Here is a 26,657-nt window from a genome sequence, read left to right on the forward strand (position 1 = left end):
GCTGAGCTCCGCACGTGCTCCCCGGCCCCCTCGTGCTCCCAGCAGCCCCGGGAGAGCGGGATCAGCAGCAGCTTCAGTTTGCATATGGAGAGGCTGAGACTCAGAGGGGAGAGGCCCGCCCCAAGGTCATCCAGTCGCGATGTGGGGGCTTGGACGCGACGCCAAGTGCTCCAGATGCTCGAGCCCGGGACCCTCCCTCAGCCTCCGCGATGACGGAAACCCTGAGAGAGGCCCGTGGGGTCGTGTGGGACAGACTCCCCCAGGGCAGGCCGTGGGTGACGGGTTGGCAGGTGCAGGGGCGCTTGGTAGGTGACTGAAGAAGGGAGCGAGGCGGGCCTGGTGGAGCCGAGCTGTGCCGGACACAACCCGAAGCTACAAACGACCAAGCAGCGAGGCCAGGCGACCGGGCGAATCTACCCTAAAAGCCCGCTGAAACAGGCGAAGCAGGTGGGCCAAGCGCCGGGAAGCGGGGCCGAGTGGCGCCGAACGGAACCGGGCGGGGACGAACGGGGCCGAGTGAAGCCGAGTGGAACCGAACACGGCCGAGCGGAAGCGAGCCGGGCCGAGCCGGTGGGCCGAGTGGGGCCGAGTGGAGCCGAGCGGAGCCGAGCGGGCGGGCTCTGCAGAGGCCATAGGAGCGTGTGGCCGTGAGGCTGCCCTGGATGTTCTATGGTGCGTCGCCTCTGGACTCGCCGTTCCGCACCAACTGAAAAGCAGGGCGCTTGGTTTCCCGAGCCTGTGAAGTAGCCTCAACAGTCTTTTCCTGTGGGGGCCTCAGTCTCCCCATTTGTACGGTAGGACAGTGGAGGGAGGCAGGGTACGCCGGCGAGCGCAGTCTTTCTGAAGCCCTCCCCTTGTGGGGGTGGGGGCGACTTCCGTCTCCCAGTGAGACTGGATGTTACTTCTCCCGCGGGAGTCCGCCGAGCTGGTTCCCTTGGGAGGGGTCCGGGGACGTCGCTTGCAGGACTCGGCTTTTCTGGAGCGTAATTGTCCCTCGCGTGATTCAGAGCGTTTTCCTGGCCCCTGCGTGGCGGATGCTGCACCCAGGGGGCCCATAGGGTCAGTGTGCGACCCAGCGGACGGTGGTGGGCCCTGGTCCCGAGTCCGCGTTTCCCAGGAAGCGGCGGCCGGGCAGCGGAGGAGCCGTCCGCGGGGGCGTCGCCGGAGGATGCGGCCGGTGCTGCCGCTCGGCCACGACGCCCGGCCCCTCCCTGTGCGCGGACGGCGCCCGGGACGCACGGGGGCTGCCCCGTCAGACTGTCGTGAAGTCCCTGACACGGGCAAGGGGCGCCTTTCAACTTGTGACAGAAGCGGGCGCGGCTCCGGCGGGGGATGGGGCCGTGCGGCGGCAGCACCGGCCCCGCGTGTTCCAGGAGGGCGGCTCCTCCGCGGCCTCGGGACTCGGGCGGCGAGCGCGGCGTCGGACCCGCCTCCCTGCGGCGGAGCCGCTCTGGACGCGCTGGCAAGCCCCGGGGGCCGTCCGCCCCTCGGAGCCCCCGGCCCCCCACTCTCCAGTTGCACCTCCCCTGCGTCCCGGATTTAAGGAGCGTCTGCCTTCGCCCCCCTCCCCCGCGGCTGTGCGCCCCTGCGCCCCTCTGCTCCGCTGCTGATCTCCATCCTAGACACGAGATGGCGCCCGCGCTGTCCTCTAGGTTTCCTCGTGGCCGCTGGGCGCCGGGGACCTGCAAGCTGGCCCTTGTTGTACCTTTCAGAGAGCAGGCTGTGTGTTTTTAGTACAACGCTCCGTGAGTTCTGTGTGCGTAATTGACTTTCCAGGTCTAAGCAGAAATGAGCTACCATGAAGCTGATGTGCCCAGGGTTTCAGTGCGGTCCTCCATCCTCGGAGAGCGAGCCGCGAAATGGTACTGAAGCCCGTCCAGGGTCTGAATTCGCTCGGCCCCTCCTACAAGCTTTGTTGCTGGATGCTCGGGAGCCTCAGCCGAGTTTGGGGCCGTCCCTTCTGTTCTTCAGGTGTCTACTGTTGTGAGTGGATCGTCTCTCCACGTGTCTTTTATACGCGTCTGTTAGAGCGCACACTAGCTGCAGTGCCAGAACCTTCCAAATCTCAGTCGCTTAACAGAGAAAAGTTTATTTCTTGCTCACTGCGGGGTGTGATGTGTTTGCGAGGCGAGTCTGGGCGGCTGCCCCAGAAGATGACTTGGGCCCTGGGCTAGGCCGACTTCTGACACGGTCAGCTCCTTGCCCCCCCCCCCCCCCCCCACTTCCAGCTGTGAGAGGAAGATTGAGTGGGACATTTGGGGGTAGGGGAGGCAGCATATGCTACTTCCTCCCATATTCCAGTGGCCGGAACCTGGCCACATGGCCTAAAGTGACTGCAAGGGAGCTAGGGAAACGCAGTATGGTGTGAGGAGGACTCGTGAGCAGCCTGCAGCTCCTGCCACGATAGACACCGGGGCCAATAGAGTATATGTTGTATCTTTTTAAATTGAGGTCACATGGTTCATAAGATATAAATTTCCGGCGTACATCGTATTTCAACTTCTGTGTAGACTACATCATGTTCACCGCCAAGTCTAGGTGCCATCCAACTCTGTACACACGCGCCCCTTTCCGCCTTCCCCTCTGGTGACCACCAATCTGTTCTCCAGATCTGTGTGTGTGTGTTTTATTTTTAAAGATTGGACCTGAGCTAACATCTGTTGCCAATCTTTTTCTTCTTCTTCTTCTTCTCCCCAAACTCCCCGGTACATAGTTGTCTTTTCTAGCTGCAGGTCCTTGCAGTTGTGCTATGTGGGACGCCACCTCAGCATGGCTGGATGAGCCGTGCTAGGTCCGCGCCCGGGATCCAAACTGGCGGAGCTCTGGGCCGCTGAAGCAGAGTGTGCGAAGTCAACCACTTGGCCACAGGCCGGCCCCATATGTGTTTGTTTATCTTTCACATATGAGTGGAATCCTACGGTAAATGTCTTTCTCCATCTCACTTATTTCACTTGGCATATTATCCTCGAGGTCTATCCACGTTGTCACAAATGGCAAGATCTCATTTTTTTCTAACTGGGTTTATTGTTTGTTTATCTCACATCTTCTTTATCCATTCATCTGTTGATGGACACAGGTTGCTTCCAAGTCTTGGCTATTGTGAACAATGCTGCAATGAACATAGGGTGCATGTATCTTTTTGAATTAGTGTTTCAGTGTTCTTTGGATAAATCCCCAGCAGTCAAATAGCTAGATCAGGTATTTTTGATCTTTTGAGGACTCTCCATAGTGTTTTCCACAGTGGCAGGAGCAGTGTGCTGGGGACCCCATTTCTCCACATCCTCACCGACACTTACTATTTCTTGTCTTTTTAATAATAACCATTCTGACGGGTGTGTGGTGGCATCTCACTGTGGTGTGATTTGCATTTCCCTATAATTAGTGCTGTTGAACATCTTTTCATGTCATGTTGGCCAGCTGTATGTCTCCTTTGGAAAAATGTGTGTTTATATCCTCTGCGCATTTTTCGCTGAGGTGGTTTTTTTTGTTGTTAAGTTGTATGGGTTTTTTTAATATATTTTGGATATTAACCTCTTATCAGATATATGATTTGCAAATATCAACTCTCAACTGGTGTGTTATGTTTTCATTTTCTCGCTGATTTCTTTTGCCTTGCAGGAGCTTTTTAGTTTGATGTAATTTGTTTATTTTTTCTTTTGTTTCCCATGCCTGCAGAGACATATTAAAAATGATGCTGCTAAGACCAACACCAAAGAGCATGCTGCCTGTGTTTTCTTCTAGGAGTTTTATGGTTTCATGTCTTACGTTCAAGTCTTTAATCCATTTTGAGTTAATTTTTGTGTATGGTATAAGAAAATGGCCTACTTTCAGTCGTTTGCATGTGGCTGTCCAGTTTTCCCAAGACTGTTTATTGAAGAGACTTTCCTTTGTATGTTCCTGGCTCCTTTGTCAAAAATTCGCTGTCCATAGATGTGTGGGTTTAGTTCTGGGCTCTCAGTTCTGTTCCATGGATATGTGTGTATGTTTTTCTGCCAGTACATGCTGTTTTGATTACTATAGCTTTGTGATATATTTTGAAATCAAGGAGTGTGATATTTCCAGCTTTGTTCTTTTTTCTCAGGATTGCTCTATTTGTGGTCTTTTGTTGTTCCATATAAATTTTAGGATCCTTTCTTCTATTTCCATGAAAAATGTCGTTGGAATTCTGACTGGAATTGCATTGATGCTGTCGATTGCTTTAGGTAGTATGGACATTTTAACTATGTGAATTGTTCCAATCCGTGAGCATGGAATATCTTTCCATTTCTTTGTGTCTTCTTCTATTTCTCTCAACCACGTCTTATAGTTTTCAGCATACTTGGTCTTTCACTTCCTTGGTTAAATTTATTCCTAGGTACTTTATTATTTTTGTTGCAATCGTAAGTGGGATTGTATTCTTGAGTTCTCTTTCGGCTAGTTTGTTGTTAGTGTATAGAAACACAACTGATTTTCGTGAATTGATTTTGTACCCTGCAACTTTGCTGTAGTTGTTGATTATTTCTAGTAGTTTTCTGGTGGATTTGTTAGGGTTTTCTATGTATAAAGCTGTGTCATCTGCAAATAGTGACGGTTTTACTTCTTTGGTTCCAATGTGGATCCCTTTGATTTCTTTTTCTTGCCTAATTGCTCTGGCTAGGACTTCCAGTACTGTGTCAAATGGGAGTGACACGAATGAGCACCCGTGTCTTGTTGCTGTTCTTAGGGGATGGCTTTCGGGTTTTCACCATTGAGTATGATGTTGGCTATGGGTTGTCGTATATGACCTTTATTATATTGAGGTATTTTCCTTCTATACTAATTTTATTGAGAGTGTTTATCATAAATCCATGCTGAATCTTGTCAAGTGCTTCTCTGCGTCTATTGAAATGATATGTGATTTGAGGTCTTCATTTGTTAATGTGGTGTATCATGGTGATGGATTTGTGGTTGAAACATCCTTGCATCCCTGGAATAAATCCCAGTTGATCATGGTATATGATCCTTCGTTTTTTTTAATTGAGGTTATGAGAGTTTACAACCTTGTGAAATTTCAGCTGTACATTATTATTTGTCAGTCATGTTATAGGTGCGACACTTCAGCCTTTGGGCCCACACCACCACCCCCCGTCCCCTAGTAACCGCTTATCTGTTCTCTTTGTCCATGTGTTTACCTTCCACATATGAATGGAGTCATACAGAGTTTGTCTTTCTCTATCCTGTGAGGACTTCCCTCTGGGTGGGGAGAGTCAGGGTGGGGTGCTGAGCAGGGGCCGGGCCCTGAAGGCTGAGAGGGGAATGAAGGGGCGATGGCAGGGAGACTGGAGCGGGGAGGCTGTCACTGTGCATGGAGCATGCCAGGAAGGCTCCTCTGAGGAGGGAACATTGGAGCTGAGCCCTTGTCTGGACCATGTTTCTAGCTTCTGTAAACCTGGTGCTTTAACAACCATCCTGCATGCATACACAGGACACGCCTTGTCCTGAATCCCCTTGACTCAGCCTCCTGCCCCCCTTGTTGCCCCTCCCCCACTCCCATGAAGAGCCCTCCCTCTTGGGCCCACTTTTGAAACACAAACCAACCCAGGGGCCATCCACACGCCAACTACCTCCTCTATGGGACACGCATACTCAGGGCCATGGTCCCCCTGCCCTTATCCCCCAGGGCAGGGCCCAGACACTGGGATAGCCTCGTGCCCCTATATGCTAGAGTTCCTTTTCGCCATAAAATTGGAGGCTCCATAAGAGTAGAGGGCAAATCAGAAATTCCACGGACAAGACAGACCCCTGGGAGGTCCTGAACATCTCTCTCCCCAGACGGTGAGCTCAGGCCAAGGCTTGACCGAGTCCAGGCTCTGCCCTCCCGCTGCCACTAGAGTTTGGTTGGTTTTTCAAATCCAGCTTTTCATCTTGTGAGTGTAGCAGAGACTTTGTCAGTTCCAAACTCATCTTTCTAACAATAATCCAGTTACACCACGTGGGAGCTGGCGCGTTCCCTGAGTTATGTAATGAGAATCTGCAGATAGTAGCAGGGAAAGAGTTGGCCCAACCCATTTCAGAACAAGGGGCATCTTTGGGAGAGAGTGGGGGTGCACAGTTTGGGAGGACAGAACAAGAGAACTCCCTGAGAGACACCAGCTCCAGACCTGTTTACTCGGGGGCATCGACCTTCATGCATTAGATTTCCAGGGAAGCACCCCGAGAGGGGAGTGGATTGGAGCTGAGCTTGGCTGTCACCCCATGGAAAGGAGAGCTGGACATTGCAGACAGCTGTGGCCCTGGGAGCAGCCTGACCCAAGGGAGCCCCACAGAAAGTCCCCTCTAACACCGTCAACCTGGTCAGGACAAGGTCCAGCTGCTGTAACAAAGGCACCCACAGCAGAGTGGCGCACAGAGCTGGCCCCTCTCCCGTGCTCAGTCTGGATGCAGATGGTCCGGCACTGGTCTGGCCGGGCTGCTCCAGGAGGCTCCTCTCTCTGTCCTGTCGCCCTGTCATCCCAGAGTAGCTGCCCTTGTCAGTGTCGTCAGGATGGAGTTCCAGCCTCAGGCTCATGCTCCCGGCAGTGGGACAGAGGGAGAAGCAGAAAGAAGGGCCTGCTTCTCTCTTCTGGGAAATATCCAGAAGCCGCACAAGTCGCTTCTCTTCCCATCCTGAGGGAGAGGGGGGTTACATGCCCAGCCCACTGCCGAGGAGGCTGGGAACTCTGTGTCCTGGGTGGCCACGTGCCCAGCTAGGAGTCAGGCGTTTGGTAGCTCTGAGAAGTGGATGATGCCATTGGGAGCCTTCTGGACCTCTCTGCCACACCCCTGTTAATGTTTCCTCTCACCACCCCACTACTCCGTACCCTGAGTTCATGTTTTCTGAAAAATTATCCATCAGACAAGTTGCAAATTGGCTCCTAATTCAGGAACCAGCTGGAAATCCTGGGCCAGTGGGTGCTTTTCATGAGATTTGCTGGCAAATCCCTGGTGGGGCTCCCTACCGACTCAGGACTCTCCTGCCAGAGCCCACTGTGCAAGGGCAGCCAGAAGCGTCTTGTCCAGTGGAAGCCAATCACGTCGCTCCCTGCTCCTGATCCCCTGCTCCTTAGAACCAGACCCAAAGCCCTTGCTGTGGAACTGAGCTTGGACTAGCATGGGAGCTCAGAGGCAGCCACTGGCGAGCCAGCCGAGGCTCAAGCTCACAGAAGAGAAAAAGTCTCGTTTGCAGGGCGTTCTATTATCAGAGCTGACTGCTTCCCAGGCCATGAGCTGGGGGGATGTTTAAGTTTGGAGACACAGAGCAAAATGCACCAGTGGAAGTGGTCCCAGAAACAAGGGGTGCTTGTCTGACCCCCCCACTCCCCAGCCTTACTCCCCACCTCTCTCTTGGATGTGCCTAACACTCCAGCTTCCTTCTGTCTGGAATGCCTCCTCTCCATTCCTTGCGGTCAGAGCCATGTGCACCAGGGCCCTGTTAGACGCTGCCTCCTTCAGGATGCTGTCCTGATAGTGCCAGCAGCAGGTGAGCATGTGCTGTGCTGTGAATGTCCTTTTGTACCTGTGAGCAGGTGACTGTGCTGTAGTTAGGTCCCTATCTTGTCTTCCAAGCTGGACCGTGCTCTTCCAGCAGGATCTGTGTCTGATTCACCTCAGGGAGCCCAATGGAGTTTGGCCAAGTGCCCAGCATATGGGCTTCCCAGAGAGTAAACCTCATGGGCAGAGTATCCATGGGAAACTGAAGAATGCAATGTGAGTAAAGTGCAAGGAGTGGGTGGGAGGGAAAAGGTCTGCAGGGGGACAGGTCACAGAGGGTCCCAAAAGCCCAGTAAGGCGGTGGGACTTGCCCTGAAGGGAATGAGAGCCATGGGCAGATTTCAAGGAGAGCAACACTGGAGGCCCACACACTGGGCTGTTTATCATAAAGAAAACTAAAACGGGGGACCTGAAAGGGGAGTGGCAAGACTCCCAGCCCATCCCCGGCCCTCTTCTTGCTTCCCTGGCCCTGCACTTAGTCAGGGAAGGAAAACCTCTGCCCGCTCAGATGCTGGGACCATCCCGGGGCCGTCTCGGGAGCATGCGGGAAGACTCCGCACAGGGCAGCCACCTCGCGAGCAGCAGCCGGCGGCCTCCTGGACGTCCTCAGGCTCCTGAGGAGCCCATGCGGAAGCTCCCTCACAGAGGAACCCTCCCTCTGGACCCCCAGGATGTCTGGCTCCCTGTGAGCTCCCCTGGAACCTGGAGCTGGCCGAATGGCCCACCCCTCGATCAGGGCTCTTAGAGTGACTGCTCCATGCCACTGTCATAAAAAGGAGCAGTCATCACAGTGGACAGGCCCAACGCCTGCGCTACAGTCAGAAACCTCAGCTGCACGTGGACGTGACTGAGGCCGTTTTGGGGGCCCACACCCTGCCACTCCTCTGACCCCCCAGCAGGCTGGCCCACGGGGCTTGGCTACCCTATCTGGACCTCTTGGTTGTAGTCATAAAGGCCACAGGATCGGAAGTTTCCCTTGGTCCTTCTGAAAACGTTAGGTAGTGTTAGCGCGCGGTGGCTGCCTGTCTGCCCTGCACTGTGGCTCCCAGCCTTTTCCCCGTAGCGTTCGTCACGACAGTAATTCTAAGTCGTTTCCTCATTTAGTTGTTTTGATTACCTCCACGTGCTACATCACTGCACGTTTCTCAAGCTGGAGCACGCACAGCCACAGTTCTCCGTAAGGAGGGCGCAAAACAGTGCATCTCTGACACATCTTTCTGCAGCATCAAGTTTATTACAAGACGTGGAAAACCAAGGACTCATCGAGACCCATCCGTCTTCCCACCAACGTGGAAGAAGAGCCAGAGAGGACGGGGAGGGAAGTTGTGCTCCGGGAAAAGCAGTCCAGGCTCTGAGGTTTCACCCTGGTGGGGCCGAGGGGCAGGCCTGCAGTGAGGGTAGCCTCTCCTCGTGTCCCCCAGGCGCCTCCAGGCCGTCCTCTAGGGTCACCGAGTGTTTGGACGCAATGCTTCAGAAGGCCACGGATGTGCCAGGTCCCCTTCTGAGTTGAATCCCTACAGAGAGCACGGCTGCAGTCGGCACAGCTCCGCCGGCCGCTGGACCAAGGCCTCAGGCCCGCACGTCCGTGCACACACGCGTGTCCTTGCACTGCTCCCACTCACAGCAGAAGGCGTCCACCTCGCACCGAATGCCCACCCCGCGGGGCCGGCTCCGCAGCACAGCATCTCACTCTCTGTGTAGAATGCAGGGGTGCGGCTCGACGTCCCTCCATCAGTGGTTGGAACCTGCAGGGACCTCACCTGGGCCGCACCCTGTTCAGCTTGCCGTGCCAGATCTTGTTCGGCAGGCAACAGCACAGGCCTCGCAGCACCTTGAGGAGCCTCCGAGCGGCGCCCCCCCGGCCCTGGCTGCGGCCAGAGGGAGAGGCTGGGGCCCCCCCACTGGGCTGCCCAGCCTGCTGGGAGTCTCCTCGGCAGCTGCCCTCCCGGGCCCCACCGCTGGTGCTGGCGCTGGGGGTGGAGGGGACGAGGCTGGGGACCTGCAGCGGGGTTGTGCTGGGGGTGGCGGTGCCCGACTGCAGGCGGGGTAGGGCTCCGGCAGGCTCTGCGGCCTTCAGCCCTGGCTCCTGCTTCTCAGGCCGCTGACAGCCTGCCTCGCGGAGCCAGGTGGGCAGAACAGGCTCACTGCCACCGCGTCTTCTGCGGCGCGCCGAGGCCCTCAGCTGCGCCGCCCAGGGTGGCAAAGAGCTGCAGCTGCTGGCCTCGGCGCAGGGGAGGGACCTCCCGGTGCTGGCGTGGCCATCCCCCTGGGGCTTGTGGGCCTTCAGGATCAGGAAGACGGCCATTGCACGGTTATACCTCCTTTTTCTGAGGGACTCCTGGATGTCACTCCACTGAAATCCCATTGTTATCATTGTCTCTGTCACCCAGGAGTCCCTCGTGTCACAAGGCAGCGGCCGATGTGGCCTCAGCTTCGGCAGGCCCCAGTTGACCCACGGGTCCCCCATCACCTCTTGTAAGGTCTTCCTCTTCCCGGGGTCGAGGGTCAGCATGCCTCTCAGCAGCTGCGCGCACTCGGGCGAGAGCAGCAGGGGCGGCGAGTAGGCCCCGCTGAGCACAATCCGCCGGATGGCGCTGAAGTCCTCCCCCTGGAAAGGCAGGGACCCGGTGAGCGTGACGTGCAGCAGCACGCCCAGGCTCCAGACGTCGGCTAGGGGGCCGTCGTAGGGCTCCAGCCGCATGACCTCGGGGGCCGCGTAGTAGATGGTGCCGCAGTACGTGCTCAGCGGCCGGCCGGACTCCAGGCTGCAGAGGCCGAAGTCGGCCAGCTTCGCGCTCCCCGCCGGGTCCAGGAGCACGTTCTCCAGCTTCAGGTCCCGGTGTACGACGCCCCGGCGGTGGCAGTACTGCAGAGCTGAGACGAGCTGCCGGAACCGGTCGCGTGCCTCCTCCTCTGTCAGGGGGCCGTGCTTCATCACGTGCTCGTGCATGTCGCCTCCGCTGACGAATTCCGTCACCAGGAACAGAGTGTCCTCCGTGTTGATGACCTCCAGCAGGCCCACGATGTGGGGGTGACGCAGTGTCTTCAAGCTGTGGACCTCACACAGAAGGTTCTTGGCAGTGGAGGCACTCTGCTCCTTCTTAGGGATGATCTTTATGGCCACCTCCGTCCCGGTGGGGATGTGCAGGGCCAGCTTCACCTTGCCGAAGGAGCCCTCGCCAAGGGTCCTCAGGACCCTGTAATCCTGAAGGCAGGTCTGCCTGCCAGCAGAGGTGTCCGCAAGGCCCGGAATCATGGTGACCTCCTATCTACGCTAACTTATAACTCTAACTAACGAGGCTAACTACGCTTAGTAACTACAGGAACAAACAAAACGATACTATGCTAATACTAACAATACTAACGAGGCCACCTATGCTTCCTAACTATACTAAGTAGTACCACTAACTATCCCAAAGATACTAACTACACCCACAATACTAACTCTACTAACTGTACTAACAATACTAAAAAAATTTAAAGAAAACGCGAAAAAGAACAAAAAAACAAAGGAAAAACAAAAAAATGAGAAAACAACAAAGACAAATTGAGAAAAGGAAAAAATTAAAAAGTGAGAAAAATAAAAGAAAAATGAGACAAAACCAAAAAGAAAAAATGAGAAGGGAGAACAAACAAAAATAAAAAACAAAATACAAATGAAAAAACAAAAAAGCAGTAAATAAAAAAATAAATAAACAAACTCGGGGGCAACAAAAACAGCGAAAACCAACTAACTGCGCACCAACTCCACAGGTCACCAGATAAGCTTCCCGGGCTGCACGTGCCCCAAAGGCCGAGCCTAATATGAGTTTTTGTAAATTCCATCACAGTGGCTCTTTATGAGGTCAGAGCAGGACATGCACCAGGCATGGCTGGGGTAGACTCCAGTGGTTTTCTTACTTTGTGGTCTCAAGACCCCTTTACTCTTAAAAAAAGGGACCCCAAAGAGCTTTTTATTTTTGTGGGATATTAGAGTGATATTTACTTTGTTAGAAATTAAAATCTGTAGGCTGCTTCAGTGGCCTTTTCATTTCTAATTTAAAAATCAAAACTTATTAAAGTTTTGGCTTCTAAAGACCTCAAAATATCTACACTTAAAATATTCAATTCCTTTTCCTTAAACTCTGATTCGTCTCAAAATGATCCTACAACTTAACTGATATTATAACACTATAGGAAAACGTTCTGTCCCGTAAGGCATGAGAAGGGACGTCATTAACGTTCACAAAGCTGAGCGGAAGAGAGCTTTTAGCATATTTGCCCCAGTAAGATCATGAGCTGATTTCTCCCCAGGAACCTTGGAGGCCAGAGGGCGTGGGTTGATGTGCTCCAAGTGCTGAAGGAAAAAATAATCCCACCAAGAATCCTACATCTGGCAACACTGTCCTTCAAACATGAGGGAGGAATTAAGACGCCCCCATAGAATCCACGGCTGGGAGAGTGCGCTACACCAGACCCGCCTCCAATGAAGGGAGCCCTGCAGGCTGAAACGAGAGGACGCTGGACAGCAGCTCAGGGCCTTACGAGGAAATTACATCTCTGGTCAAAGTAAGTAGGTGGACGATTATAAAAGCTGGCACTATCGTAACTTTGGTTCGTAGCTCCACTTTTTGTTTTCTCCATTAAGAGACTAAAGGATTAAAAAAACCAATTATTAATATATGGTTTTGGACATACAATGCCTAGAGATGTAATTTTGAGATGTTAATAACTGAAATGAGGTGGAGTCCGAGCTGTGTAGGAGCTACATTTCTGTGCGTTACTGAAGCGAAGGTGGTATAAATTGACATTAGAGTGTTATAACTTTAGGATGTTAAGTGTGATGCCATGGTAACCAGAGAGAAAAGGTATAGAATAGACACAAAAGAAAATGAAAAGGTAACTAAAATGTTTCCCTACCAAAAATCAACTAAATGTGAAAGGAGACAGTCATGCAGGAATGCCAAAAAAAGCTGTAAGGCATATAGAAAACAAACCACAAAATGACAGAGGTAAGTCCCTCCTTGTCAGGAATTCCTTTAAACGTAAAGGCATTAAACACTCCAGTCAAAGCACAGACTGGCAGAATGGACAGAAAAACATTATCCCACTATTTGCTGTCTACAAGACTCTCTTTAGAGCCTACAGTGGAAAAAGGTGAACATGAGAGACTGGAAAAAGATAGTCCACACTAATAGTAACCAAAAGAGACCTGGGCTTCCTATCCTAACAGGAGAGCAAATGGACTTTAAATCGAAAAAGGTTCTAAGAGACGAAGAAGTTGGAGCCGTCACTGCCCCACTCTCAATAACGGGGACGACACTAGGCAGAACGTCAGTGAGGAAACAGAGGGCTTGAACCATGCAGTAAACCAACTAGATCAACAGACAGACACGGGACACTGCCCAACGAAGAGGACGCATTCCGCTCAAGTGGACGTGGGACACTCTACAGGGTACACCGTATCTTAGGCCCCAGTTTAAATCTCAATAGATTTTAAGAGGTAGAAATCATACAAAGTATCTTTTCCAACCACAATGGGATGGAGTTAGAAAGTAGAGACAGAAGGAAAAGTGGAAAATTCACAAATTTGTGGAAAGTAAACAATCCGCTCTTAAAAAACCAATGTGTCCAAGAAGAAATCACAAGGGAAGTTATAGAATAGTTTAGAGATGAAGGAAAATGAAACACAACTTATCAAAACTTATGGGAAACAACAAAGCAGTGCTAAGGGGGAAATTTACAGCTATAAACACTTACATTAAAAAACAAGAAAGATCTCAAACAAACAACCTAACTTGATGCAACTTAAGGAACTAGAAAAAGAAGAACAAACCAAACCCAAAGCTAGCAGAAGGAAGGAAAGAAGAAAGCTTAGGGCAGAGACAAGTACAACAGAGAACAGAAAAACAACAGAGAAAAGCAACAAAACCAAAAGTCGGTTCTTTGAAAAGATGGACAAAATTGACAAACCATTAGCTAGACTGACTAAGAAAAAAAGAAAATTCAAATTATTAGACCCAGACATGAAAGTGGGGACATTACTACTGACTCTACAGAAATAACAAGAATTATTAGAGAGTGCTATGAACAACAGTACTCTAACATGATGACTTTGTAGATATGCATACATCTGTGAAACCGTCACCACAATCTACGCCATAAATATATCTGTCACCTCCAAAAGTTTCCTCTACCCTTTTTATTTACCATTTTGTGTGTGTGTGTGTGTGATAAGAATACTTAAGATTTACCCTCTGAGTAAAGTTCACAGCCAGGCACTATTGCCAGAGGCTGTACAGCAGGTCTCTGGGACTTACGCACCTTGAGTAACTGAGACTCTGTGCCCTTTGACTAATACCTCTCCATTTCCGCTTTGCTCAGCCCCCGGCAGCCGCCACCTACTCTCTTCTTCCCTGAGCTTGACTATTTTAGATTCCTCGTGTAAGTGGTATTCTCTAGTATTTGTCCTTCTCTGTCTGACTTATTTCCCCTAGCACGATGTCCTCCAGATTAACCCAAGTTATTGCAAATGGCAGGATTTCCTTCTTTCTCAGGATGGGTAATATTCCATTGTGTGTGTAAACCACATTTTCTTTATCCATCCATCAGCTGACACACATTTAGGTTGCTTCCATGCCTTGGTTCTTGTGAATGATGCTGCAGTGAATATGGGAGTGTAGACATCTCTCTGAGATCCTGATTTCATTCCATTGGGTGTATACCCAGAATGGGATTGCTGATCATTTGGTAGCTCTATTTTTAATTTTCTGTCTGGCCTTGTGCCAGGGTGATGCTGGTCTCACAAATGAGTTCAGAGGTGAATATGAGTATTCTTTCATAAGAATACAGCAGTTTTGTCGTTAAATGTGACTTGAAGCTGCTCTCTGAAATGGGAATCGTTACATCAAGGGGTCGAGTCCAGTCTGCCTCCCAGCCCCCCGGCCCGTCCTTCTGGAGGAAAGGAGCCCACTGTGGTGGGACTGACTGCCCTGGGCCCGGCCAGGAGCTTGCAGACATGTAGTCTCACAACTCTGGCCTACGACACTGACCGACAGGGCTGTGAGGAGCTGAGGCTCAGAGAGAGCGTGAATGCTGTCCCCAGGCCCCAGCATGAGGGAGTGACATGGCCCAACTTTGACCCGAGTCTGCGGACACGAAGTGTTCCTGGAAATCAAACTACAGGCGTCGGCCCTGCAGCCCGGCTCTGACACTCTTCTCATTCTCAGACCCGAACACGGCCTGTGGCCCTAGGAGGCGTTCCTAGCAGAGTGTGCATCTGAGAAAGGGGTGGCAGCAGGCAGGAGTGAGCCAAGAGAGGGAGCGAGACACACACACCGGGTGCTGATGAAGCTGTCTGAGATTCGGATCCAGCCTCACCTGCAGCCACTCTGGCCCTGGAATGCTCAGTCCCATGAACCAATATTTTAATTCACTCCCCTCCCCTCCTTTTCTCGCTTAAGTCTGTTTAAATTGGCTTTTCTGTCACTTGCCACAGCATTCATGGAGCCAAACGTGTAGGCTTGTATGTGTGTTCCCTTTTCAGCCTCGGGTTCCAGGTGAGGATGCACAATCCACTTTCCCTTCATCCTCCTCCATCATGTTCCCTCTCCTTGAACCTTCAGTCTTCCCATCCCCAGGGATTCCTGTCCTTGATCCACCCATGTATGCCCTGCACCCTTGAGACCTGCTGTCTAATAGAGGAGCCTGGAGCTCAGGAGCCACTTGAAATGTGGCGAGTCAGAATGGAGACATGCTGTGGGGGTCGAATACATGCCAGATTTCCAAGGGCTAGTATAAAAATAATGTGAAAGGTCTCATAATAACTTTTGTATTGATTACGTGTTGCCATGATAATAGTTTTGGATCTACTGGATTAAATTAAATGTATTATTAATATTTTATCTTTTTCTTTTACTTTTTTCAAAGCAGCCATCCATGTTGTTGCAAATGGGATGATTTTATCCTTTTTTATGGCTGAGTAGTATTCTATTGTGTGTGTCTGTGTGTGTGTGTGTGTGTATACACACACACTATATCTTCTTTCTCCTGTCATCAGTCGATATGCACTTAGGTTGCTTCCACGTCTTGGCTATTGTGAATAATGCTGCAATGAACACAGGGGTGCATGGGAGTTTTGCAATTGCTGATTTCAAGTTTTTTGGATAGATACCCAGTAGTGGGATAGCTGGGTCATATGGTATTACTATTTTTAATTTTTTTTTTACTTATTTTTAATTAATATTATGATAGATTACAACCTTGTGAGACTTCAGTTGTACGTTTTTTTAGTCATGTTGTGGGTACACCACTTCCCCTTTTGTGCCCTCCCCCCACCCCCCCTTTTCCCTGGTAACCACCAATCAGATCTCCTTGTCAATATATTAACTTCCACCTATGAGTGGAGTCATATAGAGTTTGTCTTTCTCTGACTGGCTTATTTCGCTTAACATAATACCCTCGAGGTCCATCCACGTTGCTGCGAATGGGCCAATTTTGTCTTTTTTTATGGCTGAGTAGTATGCCATTGTATATGTACACCATATCTTCTTTATCCAATCATCACTTGATGGGCACTTAGGTTGCTTCCACATCTTGGCTATTGTAAATAATCCTGCAATGAACATAGGGGTGCATGGGACTTTTGGAATTGCTGATTTCAAGTTCTTTGGATAGATACCCGGTAATGGGATGGCTGGGTCATAGGGTATTTCAATTTTTAACTTTTTGAGAAATCTCCATACTGTTTTCCATAGTGGCTGTACCAGTTTGCATTCCCACCAACAGTGTATGAGGGTTCCTTTTTCTCCACAACCTCTCCAACATTTGTCACTCTTGGTTTTGGATGTTTCTGCCAATCTAACGGGTGTAAGGTGATATCTGAGTGTACTTTTGATTTGCATTTCCCTGATGATTAGCGATGGTGAACATCTTTTCATGTGTCTATTGGCCATATTTATATCTTCTTTTGAGAAATGTCTGTTCATGTCCTCTGCCCATTTTTGATCGGGTTGTTTGTTTTTTTGTTGTTAAGCTGTGTGAGTTCTTTGTATATTATGGAGATTAACCCTTTGTCGGATAAGTGGCTTGTAAATATTTTTTCCCAATTAGTGAGCTGTTTTTTTGTTTCAATCCTGTTTTGCCTTGCCTTGAAGAAGCTCTTTAGTCTGATGAAGTCCCATTTGTTTATTCTTTCTATTGTTTCCCTCAACTGAGGAGTTATAGTGTCCGAAAAGATTCTTTTGAAACTGATGTCAAAGAGTGTACTGCCTATATTCTCTTCTAGAAGACTTATTGTTTCAGGCCTAATCTTTAGGTCTCTGATCCATTTTGAGTTTATTTTGGTGTGTGGTGAGAAAGAATGGTCAATTTTCAATGTTTTGCATGTGGCTGTCCAGTTTTCCCAACACCATTTGTTGAAGAGACTTTCTTTTCTCCCTTGTAGGCCCTCAGCTCCTTTGTCGAAGATTAGCTGTCCATAGATGCGTGGTTTTATCTCTGGGCTTTCAATTCTGTTCCATTGATCTGTGGACCTGTTTTTGTACCAGTACCATGCTGTTTTGATCACTGTAGCTTTGTAGTATGTTTTGAAATCGGGGATTGTGATTCTGCCGGCTTTGTTTTTCTTGCTCAGGATTGCTTTAGCAATTCGGGGTCCTTTCTTGCCCCATATGAATTTTAGGATTCTTTGTTCAATTTCTGTGAAGAATGTTCTTGGGATTCTGATTGGGATAGCATTGAATCTGTAGATTGCTTTAGGTAGTATGGACATTTTAACTATGTTTATTGTTCCAATCCAAGTGCATGGAATGTCTTTCCATCTCTTTATGTCGTCGTCAATTTCTTTCAAGAAAGTCTTGTAGTTTTCATTGTATAGATCCTTCACTTCCTTGGTTAAGTTTATCCCAAGGTATTTTATTCTTTTCGTTGTGATTGTGAATGGGATTGAGTTCTTGAGTTCTTTTTCTGTTAGTTCATTGTTAGTGCATAGAAATGCTACTGATTTATGTATGTTGATTTTATACCCTGCTACTTTGCTGTAGTTGTTGATTATTTCTAATAGTTTTTCTATGGATTCTTTGGGGTTTTCTATATATAAGATCATGTCGTCTGCAAACAGCGAGAGTTTTACCTCTTCATTACCTATTTGGATTCCTTTCATTTCTTTTTCCTGCCGAATTGCTCTGGCCAACACCTCCAGTACTATGTTGAATAGGAGTGGTGAAAGTGGGCACCCTTGTCTTGTTCCTGTCCTCAGAGGGATGGCTTTCAGTTTTTGCCCATTGAGTATGATGTTGGCTGTGGGTCTGTCATATATGGCCTTTATTATGTTGAGGTACTTTCCTTCTATACCCATTTTATTGAGGGTTTTTATCATAAATGGGTGTTGGATCTTGTCGAATGCTTTCTCTGCGTCTATTGAGATGATCATGTGGTTTTTGTTTTTCATTTTGTTGATGTAGTGTATCACGTTGATTGACTTGCGGATGTTGGACCATCCCTGTGTCCCTGGTATAAATCCCACTTGATCATGGTGTATAATCTTTTTGATGTATTGCTGTATTCGGTTTGCCAGAATTTTCTTGAGGATTTTTGCATCTATGTTCATCAGTGATATCGGCCTGTAGTTCTCCTTCTTTGTGTTGTCCTTGTCAGGTTTGGGGATCAGAGTGATGTTGGCTTCATAGAATGTGTTAGGGAGTGCTCCATCTTCCTCAATTTTCTGGAATAGTTTGAGAAGAATAGGTATTAAGTCTTCTTTGAATGTTTGGTAGAATTCTCCAGAGGAGCCGTCTGGTCCTGGACTCTTATTTTTGGGGAGGTTTTTGATTACCGTTTTTATTTCCTTACTTGTGATTGGCCTGTTCAGATTCTCCATTTCTTCCTGATTCAGTTTGGGGAGGTTGTAGGAGTCTGGGAAGTTGTCCATTTCTTCCAGGTTGTTCAATTTGTTGGCATATAGTTTTTCATAGTATTCTCTTATGATCCCTTGTATTTCATTGGTATCTGTTGTGATTTCTCCTCTCTCATTCCTAATTTTATTTATTTGAGATTTCTCTCTTCTTTTCTTGGTGAGTCTGGCTAAAGGTTTGTCTATTTTGTTTATTTTTTCGAAGAACCAACTCTTTGTTTCATTGATCCTTTCTACTGTCTTTTTTGTTTCAATATCGTTTATTTCTGCTCTTATTTTTATTATTTCCCTCCTTCTACTGACTCTGGGCTTTGTTTGTTCTTCTTTTTCTAGTTCTGTTAGGTGTCGTTTGAGGTTGCTTATGTGAGCTTTTTCTTGTTTAGTGAGGTGAGCCTGTATTGCGATGAGTTTCCCTCTTAGGACTGCTTTTGCTGCATCCCAAATGATTTGGTATGTCGTGTTCTCATTTTCATTTGTCTCCAGATAATATTTGATTTCTTCAATGATCCATTGTTTGTTCAGAAGCGTGTGTTGTTTAGTCTCCACATTTTTGCACCTTTCTCTGCTTTTTTCTTGTAGTTGATTTCTATTTTCATAGCATTATGATCAGAAAAGATGCTTGATATTATTTCAACTCTCTTGTATTTATTGATGTTTGCTTTGTTTCCCAAAATATGGTCAATCCTTGAGAATGTTCCATGTGCACTTGAGAAGAATGTGTAACCTGCTGTTTTTGGATGAAGTGTTCTATATATATCTATTAAGTCCATCTGGTCTAATTTTTCATTTAATTCTATTATTTGCTTGTTGATTTTCTGTCTGGATGTTCTGTCCATTGGTGTTAATGGTGTGTTGAGGTCCCCTACTATTATTGTATTGTTGTTGATGTCTTCTTTTAGTTCTATTAAGAGTTGCTTTACAAATTTTGGTGCTCCTGTGTTGGGTGCGTATATATTTATAAGTGTTATGTCTTCTTGGTGGAGAGTCCCTTTTATCATTATATACTGTCCCTCTTTGTCTTTCTTTATCTGTTTTGCTTTGAAGTCTACCTTGTCTGATATTAGTATAGCGACACCTGCTTTCTTTTGTTCATTATTAGCTTGGAGTATTGTTCTCCATCCCTTCACTCTGAGTCTGTGTTTGTCTTTGGGGCTGAGGTGTGTTTCCTGGAGGCAGCATATTCTTGGGTCTTGTTCTTTGATCCATCCTGCCACTCTGTGTCTTTTGATTGGGGAGTTCAATCCATTTACTTTCAGAGTGATTATTGAGACGTGGGGGCCTACCACTACCATTTTGTGTCTTGTTTTCCGGTTTTCTTCAGTTTCCTTTGTTTCTCGTCCCATGGTTTAATCTGTTCTGATGTAGAGCTGCTACTCTCTGTTGTTGTCCTTCTACTTATCTCCTCTGCTCTTGGTTTTGTAGCCCCTTTCCTTTTTTGGATTTTTCAGGAATGAGGGTTTTCCTGAGGATTTCCTGAAGAGGAGGTTTTGTGGCAATGAACTCCCTTAATTTTTGTTTATCTGGGAAAGTTTTTATTTCTCCATCGTATTTGAAGGATATTTTCGCTGGGTAGAGAATTCTCGGCTGTAGGTTTTTGTCCTTCAGATTTTTGAATGTATCATTCCACTCTCTTCTAGCCTGTAAAGTTTCTGCTGAGAAATCTGCTGATAGCCTGATGGGGGTTCCTTTGTAGGTTAGTTTCTTTTGCCTGGCTGTCCTTAGCATTTTCTCCTTGTCGTTGACTTTTGCTAGCTTCACTACTATATGCCGTGGGGTTGGTCTTCTTGCACTGATAAAGTTTGGAGATCTATTGGCTTCTGTCACCTGAAGATCCATCTCCCTCACCAGATTTGGGAAGTTCTCAGCCATTATTTCTTTGAATAGGCTTTCTGCCCCTTTCTCCTTCTCTTCTCCCTCTGGTATACCTATAATCCTTACGTTGCATCTCCTAATTGTGTCTGATAATTCTCGGAGAGTTTCTTCATTTCTTTTTAGTCTTACTTCTCTCTCCTCCTCTGCCTGCCGCATTTCTATATTCCCATCTTCCAAATTGCTAATTCTTTCCTCCATATTATCGGCCCTACTGTTCAGTGTGTCTAGATTTTTCTTAATCTCCTCTATTGTGTTCTTCATTTCCAGTATTTCTGCTTGGTTCTTCTTTATCGTATCAAACTCTTTTGTGACATAGCTCCTGAACTCGTTGAGTTGTCTATCTGAAATCTCTCTTGACTCATCGAGTATTTTAATGATGGCTGTTTTGAAGTCATCGTCATTTAGGTTATATATTTCATTTTCTTTGGGATTGTTTTCTGTGTATTTGTTATTTTCCTTCTGTTCTGGAGATCTAATGTATTTTTTCATATTGCTTGATGTTGTAGATTTGTGCCTCTGCATAGAGATAGAGTTTAGTTGCTGCTTCCATTTGTTTCTGCTGGTGTGGTGGGGGAGCAGCTGTTTATACTGCACCAAGCAGGAACCCTATCTGCAGTTGCTAACTGGGCCTGGGCCCCTCCTCGTAGTCACAGTGGTCCTTTGGATTCCCTCTTCTGTCGTGGGGGCCGTCACGGGGGGGCTTCAGGCTGCTGGTGCCTACTGTTGCAGCCCACCTAGACGTGCTCCCTCCTTGGAGTCTGCAATGGTGTTATGGGCTTTTCCAGCGGCCAGGGGTAGGATCACTTATATTTGCCGCTCCGTCACTGTCGGCACCCACAAAATCTCACTTGTCCACTATGGGTCACAGCAGAGCTATTGGCATCTTCTACAGTCTGTGGTTAGCTCACCTAGCTATGCTACTTTTGTCCCGGGGTCTTCCAGCCTTGTGGCTGCCGGATGGGTGCTCTCTACTAGTGCTGTGCAGAGGCTTTCGCTGAGGCTGCTGTGAGCCTGTAGGGTTTCCCCCTAGGGTACGGAGTCAGGTCGCTGGAACTCCACCCAGCCCCAGTCCTGTTCCCCAGGAACTCGGGGAGCCCTTTGCCCTGTCTGGGGGATAGCCGGAGATCCTGATTTCACTGGTAGCTGGTCAGTTGCTGCCCTGCCTGATATTCTCCTCTCCGGGACCCTCCCGGTGTTGTGGATGCTGGGCGTGGCCCCTCCGCTAATGGCAGACAGAGAGTTTTGTCTGCTGCCTGGGCGGAACTCTGGAGCTTCCCCCCCGGGCCCCGGAGCCGGCCTCTGGAGCTCCACCCAGCCCCAGTCCTCTCCAAGATCTCTGGCAATCCCTTGCCCCACGGGGCGGGCAATGACAGCTGGGGGTCGCCGCGCCCTCTGTTTTTAATTTTTTGAGAAATCTCCATACTGTTTTCCATAGTGGCTGCACCAGTTTGCATTCACATGAGCAGTGTATGAGGGTTCCTTTTTCTCCAAGACCTCTCCAACATTTGTTATTTTTTTGTCTTGGTTAATTTAGCCATTACAACGGGTGTAAGGTGATATCTTCGTGTAGTTTTGATTTGCATTTCCCTGATGATCAGTGATGATGGGCATTTTTTCATGTGCCTATTGGCCATCTGTATATCTTCTTTGGAGAAATGTCTGTTCAGGTATATGATCCTTTTAATGCACTGTTGCATGCAATTTGCTAATGTGTTTCTTGAGGATTTTTGCATCTATGTTCATCAGCAATATTGGCCTATAATTTTATTTTTTGGGGTCATCCTTGTCTGGTTTTGGTATCAGGGTAATACTGGCCTCGTAAAATGAGTTAGGAATCCTCTTCAGTTTTTTGAAAGAGTTTGAGAAGGATAAGTATTAAATCTTCTTTGAATGTATGCTAGAATCACCAGAGAAGCTCTCCGGTCTTGGGCATTTGTTTTTGGTAGGTTGCTTATTACTGTTTTAATCTCCTGTGATTGGACTATTCAGATTCTCTATTTCTTCTTGATTCGGTTTTGGGAAGTCATATGATTCTAAGAATTTATCCATTTCTTGCAGGTTATCCAGTTTGTTGGTGTATAGCTTTTCAAAGTATTCTCATATAATCCTGTGTAATTCTGTGGTGTCCATTGTAATTTCTCCTCTTTCATTTCTGATTTATGTATTTGAACCCTCTCATTATTTTTAGTGAGCCTGGCCAAGGGTTTGTCAATTTTGTTTATCTTCTCAAAGAACAATTCTTTATTTCATTGATCCTTTCTTTCTTTCTTTTTAGTTTCTATTTCCTTTATTTCTGCTCTGATTTTTATTATTTCCCTTCTCCTACTGACTTTGGGCTTTGTTCTTCTTTTTCAGTTCTTCTAGGCATAATTTAAGATTACTTATGTGAGATTTTTCTTGTTTGTGGAGGTACGCCTGTATTGCTATAAATTTCCTTCTTAGCACAGCTTTTGCTGCATCCCATGAGAGTTAGTATCTTGTGTTTTCATTTTCATTTGTTTCCAGGTGTTTTTTTCTTTCGCCTTTGATTTCTTCATTGATCCAATGATTGTTCAGTAGCATGTGATTTAGTCTCCACATATGTGTGATTTTCCCAGCTGTTTGCTTGTAGCTGATTTCTAGTTTCATAGCATTGTGGTTGGAAAAGATACTTGATATGATTTCAGTCTTCTTAAATTTGTTGAGGCTTGCCTTATTTCCTAATATATGGTCTATCTTTGAGAAACTTCCTTGTGCACTTGAGGACAATGTGTATTCTGCTGCATTTGGATGGAATGTTCTCTATAGATCTATTAAGGCAATCTGGTCTAGGGTTTCATTTTAGGTCACTGTTTCCTTGTTGACTTTCTGTCTGGATGATCTATCCATTCATGTAAGTGGGGTGTTGATTTCTCCCTTTAGATCTGTTAAGAGTTGCATTTTATACTTTGGTGCTCCTGTGTTAGGTGCATGAATATTAATAGGTGTTGTGCTTTCTTGGTGGAATATCTCTTTATCATTATATACTACCCCTCTTTGTCTCTCCTCACCTTTTTTATCTTGAAGTCTGTTTTGTCTGATATAAGTATGGTTAAATCTGCTTTCTTTTTCTTGCCATTTGCTTGGAGTATCATCTTCCATCCCTTCACTCTGAGCTATGTTCGTCTGTAGAAATGAGATATGTTTCCTGGAGGCAGCATATTGTTGGGTCTTGTTTTTTAATCCACGCAGCCACTCTGTGATTGGTGAGTTCAATCCATTTACATTTAGAGTGATTACTTCTATATGAGGGCTTAATACTGCCATTGTATCTTTTGTTTTCCAGTTGTTCTATATTTCCCTTGTTTCTTTTTCCTTGTATTTTTGTTTGCCATTCCAGTTTGGTTGTTTTTCTGTGATGGTTTCCTCAGTTTTCTCTTTATTTGTGATTTGTGACTCTGCTCTGATTTTTTGTTTAGTGATTACTGTGAGGTTTTTTATCAAAGATCTCATGGATGAGATTGTCTATTTTCTGATAGCCTCCTATCTCCAGCAGCCTTAGCAGGTTCCATCCCCTTCCTCTTCCCCTTCTATGTTTTGTTGTCACAAATTATTCTTATTTGTGTTGTGAGTTTGTGACTAAATTGAAGTGTTTATAGTTATTTTTTGATGCTTTCTTTTCCTTTATCCTTTATGTTATAAACATTTACTTACCTATTCTGGTAGAGAGGTGCAATTGTTTGATTTTGTCTATGTATTTACCTCCTTGCTCAAAGCTTTGTAAACCTTTGCCTTTTTGTTTCAGGTAGGAGGCCTCCCGTCAACATTTCTTTTAGGGTGGGTATAGTGGCAATGGACTCCCTCAGATTTGACTGTCTGAGAAAGCTTTGATTTCTCTGTCGTATCTGAAGGATCATTTTGCTGGATAGAGTATTCTTGGCTGATAGTTTTTGTCTTTCAGTATTTTGAACATATCATTCCACTCTCTCCTAGCCTGTAAGGTTTCTGCTCAGAAATTTGCTGAAAGCCTAATGGGGGTTCCATTGTAGGTTATTTTCTTCTGTCTTGCTGCCTGTAATATTTTTTCTTTGTCATTGACTTTTGACACTTTTAACATTATATGCCTTGGAGAAGGTCTTTTTGCATTGATGTAATTAGGGATTCTATTAGCTTCATCGACTTGCATGTCCAGTTCCTTCCCCAGGTTTGGGAAGTTGTCTGCTATTATTTCTTTGAATAAGTTCTCTGCTCCTTTCCCCCTCCCTTCTCCCTTTGGGAAACTTTTAATCCTTATGTTACTTTTTCCTCATTGAGTAGGCTATTTCTCAAAGAATTTCTTCACTTATTAAAAATCTCAGTTCTCTCTCCTCCTCCACCTGAATGATTTCTATGTTTCTGCCTTCGAGGTCCCTAATCCTCTCCTCCATAAGGTCTGCTCTACTTTTTATACTTTCTGCATTATTTGTTATCTCATTAATTACGTTCTTCATCTCCAGAGTTTCTCTTTGTTTTTGTTTTTTTTAGAGCTTCAGTCTCTTTGGTGAAGTATTCCTTCTGTTCATTCATTTCATTCCTGAGCTCATTGAACTTTGTTTCTGAGTTTTCTTGTCACTCGTTGAGTTTGTTTAATGACTGCTATTTTGAGTTGTGTCAGTGAGATTGTTAATTTCTGATTGTAAATTTCAGATTTGGTTTCTGGAGCGTTCTCATTTACTTTCAGTTCTGCAGTGTTACTGTAGTCCTTCATGGTGTTTGATGAATTGGTCCTCTGCCGGCACATTTGTGGTAGTAATCACCTTTTCTTATTTGGGTATGCCTTTGGTCACTTTGATTCTGGTCACCTGGGTCTTGTGTTCCTGCATTGGCTCTTCACAGGCTCAGATGCTGTTGTCCTGTGCACCACCCGTGTTGCTGTTCCCCAGCTGTCTGGGCATTCTGGTTGCACCACTGCTAGGGGTGCTGGGTTCATGGGTGTCACTGTCACTGGTGGGGGCCCAGGGACCTGGGTATTGTATGTAGCCCTCACTGTGGGTGGAATTGGTGTCAGGGGTGCCACTACTGGGGTGTGGGTGCTCCAGCCTTGTCTGCTTATAGTTGTGTGGGTTCGGCTGCTGCCTCTGCCACTGCTCCACTCACCATCATGGGGCAGTGCTCCCGTCGTGCTGCTCCTACTGCACCGTGGGCATTATGTGCATGCACAGGGCTGCCACCGGCCACTGCTGCCACCCCAGGGGTGTTTTTGCATGCGCATGGCTGCCACTGGCCACGACCACCACTGCCTTGGAGATGTTCTCACACACACGTGTGTGTGCAGGTCTGCCACCTCTCCACTGGCATTCAAGTGTGTGGGGCTGGGCCACCCTTGCCTCCACTCACAGTTGCACAGGCTGCTGCATGAGGATCTGTGTCCTGATTGGCTGTTGCCAGGGTTGGGGGAGGGGGCTGCTCTCCTGCTTTCACTGCTTCCCAGGGGTCCAGTCCATCCACCTTCTGCTATAGAACTGCCTGGATGTCTTAGGCATTCTGTTGTGCTGTGTAGGGAATCCTCTATTGGTCTATTGATGTCTGTTTGGTTGTAATTTAGACTGGAGAGACAAAGGGAACCTCTCACTCCACCATGATGCTGACTTCTAATACTTTTTTTTACTTTTATAGTGCTTTTATCTTTGCTCATGTTTTTAAGTCCTTTTTAAAAAAAAAAAAAAAAAACCCTGTATTTATGAAATTTGATGGCTAAAGAGAAGATAAAATAGGATAGCTGGATGAACCATTGGCTCAAGAGAAGATTTTTTGGATAACAGGAAGACTTTTGTGTAGTTTAAGGCCAACAGGGAAAGGGTCAGACTGAGATGCGGGGGAACTCTCTGGGGTCTGCCCAGATCTGGGAAGCTGGTTAAATCCCTTTGTAAATTTTAAAAATATTTTTCATTTTTGTTTTATCTATATGGTTATCCCAGTATCTTCAGTATTGTAGACCTGGTTCTTCTTTAATTTCTACAGAAATTAGGTTTTGGAATGGTCTGCAGCTTTAGATTTCACATTCATATATAGCTGATTTTAATTCAGGGAATTTTTTGAGAATGAATTTTTGTTTGTTTCTTTCCTGCTCTGGAACACTAACATCAGATATCCTGCATCACACATTTGTGTGCAACCCAAGCAGACCTGAGGGAAAACTTTCATCACCACCAGCTGTAGGGTAAAGAAGGGCTGGCTCATGGTCCCATTACCACTTGTCACATTTTATTGAATCTACACTTCTCTTAAAGGTCCCACTTTATGTGGTTTCTCAATTTCAACTTCCCACCTGTTGTGAACCCAAGCCCTGTGCCCTGCCCTGGCAGAGCATGTAAATATCAATTATCTGGGTTATGACTAAATGTCTCAAAAGCAGCACAGGCTTTGAGTTTGCTTAATCTTCTGGTCTTAGATCATTGTTCGTATTTTG

General features: G+C 47.1%; 1 long non-coding RNA gene across 1 annotated transcript in view; it reads left to right on the top strand.

The window, feature by feature from the left end:
* The first annotated feature begins 633 nt into the window (after nt 1-633).
* The window catches only part of LOC111768288 (uncharacterized), a 154,977-nt gene continuing 128,953 nt past the window's right edge, over nt 634-26,657 (top strand). The window contains exon 1 of the long non-coding RNA XR_011426783.1: nt 634-794. This is a non-coding gene — a long non-coding RNA (uncharacterized lncRNA). The remainder of the gene's footprint in view (nt 795-26,657) is intronic.

The sequence above is a fragment of the Equus caballus genome, chromosome 16, assembly GCF_041296265.1.
Source record: "Equus caballus isolate H_3958 breed thoroughbred chromosome 16, TB-T2T, whole genome shotgun sequence".
Taxonomy (NCBI): domain Eukaryota; kingdom Metazoa; phylum Chordata; class Mammalia; order Perissodactyla; family Equidae; genus Equus; species Equus caballus.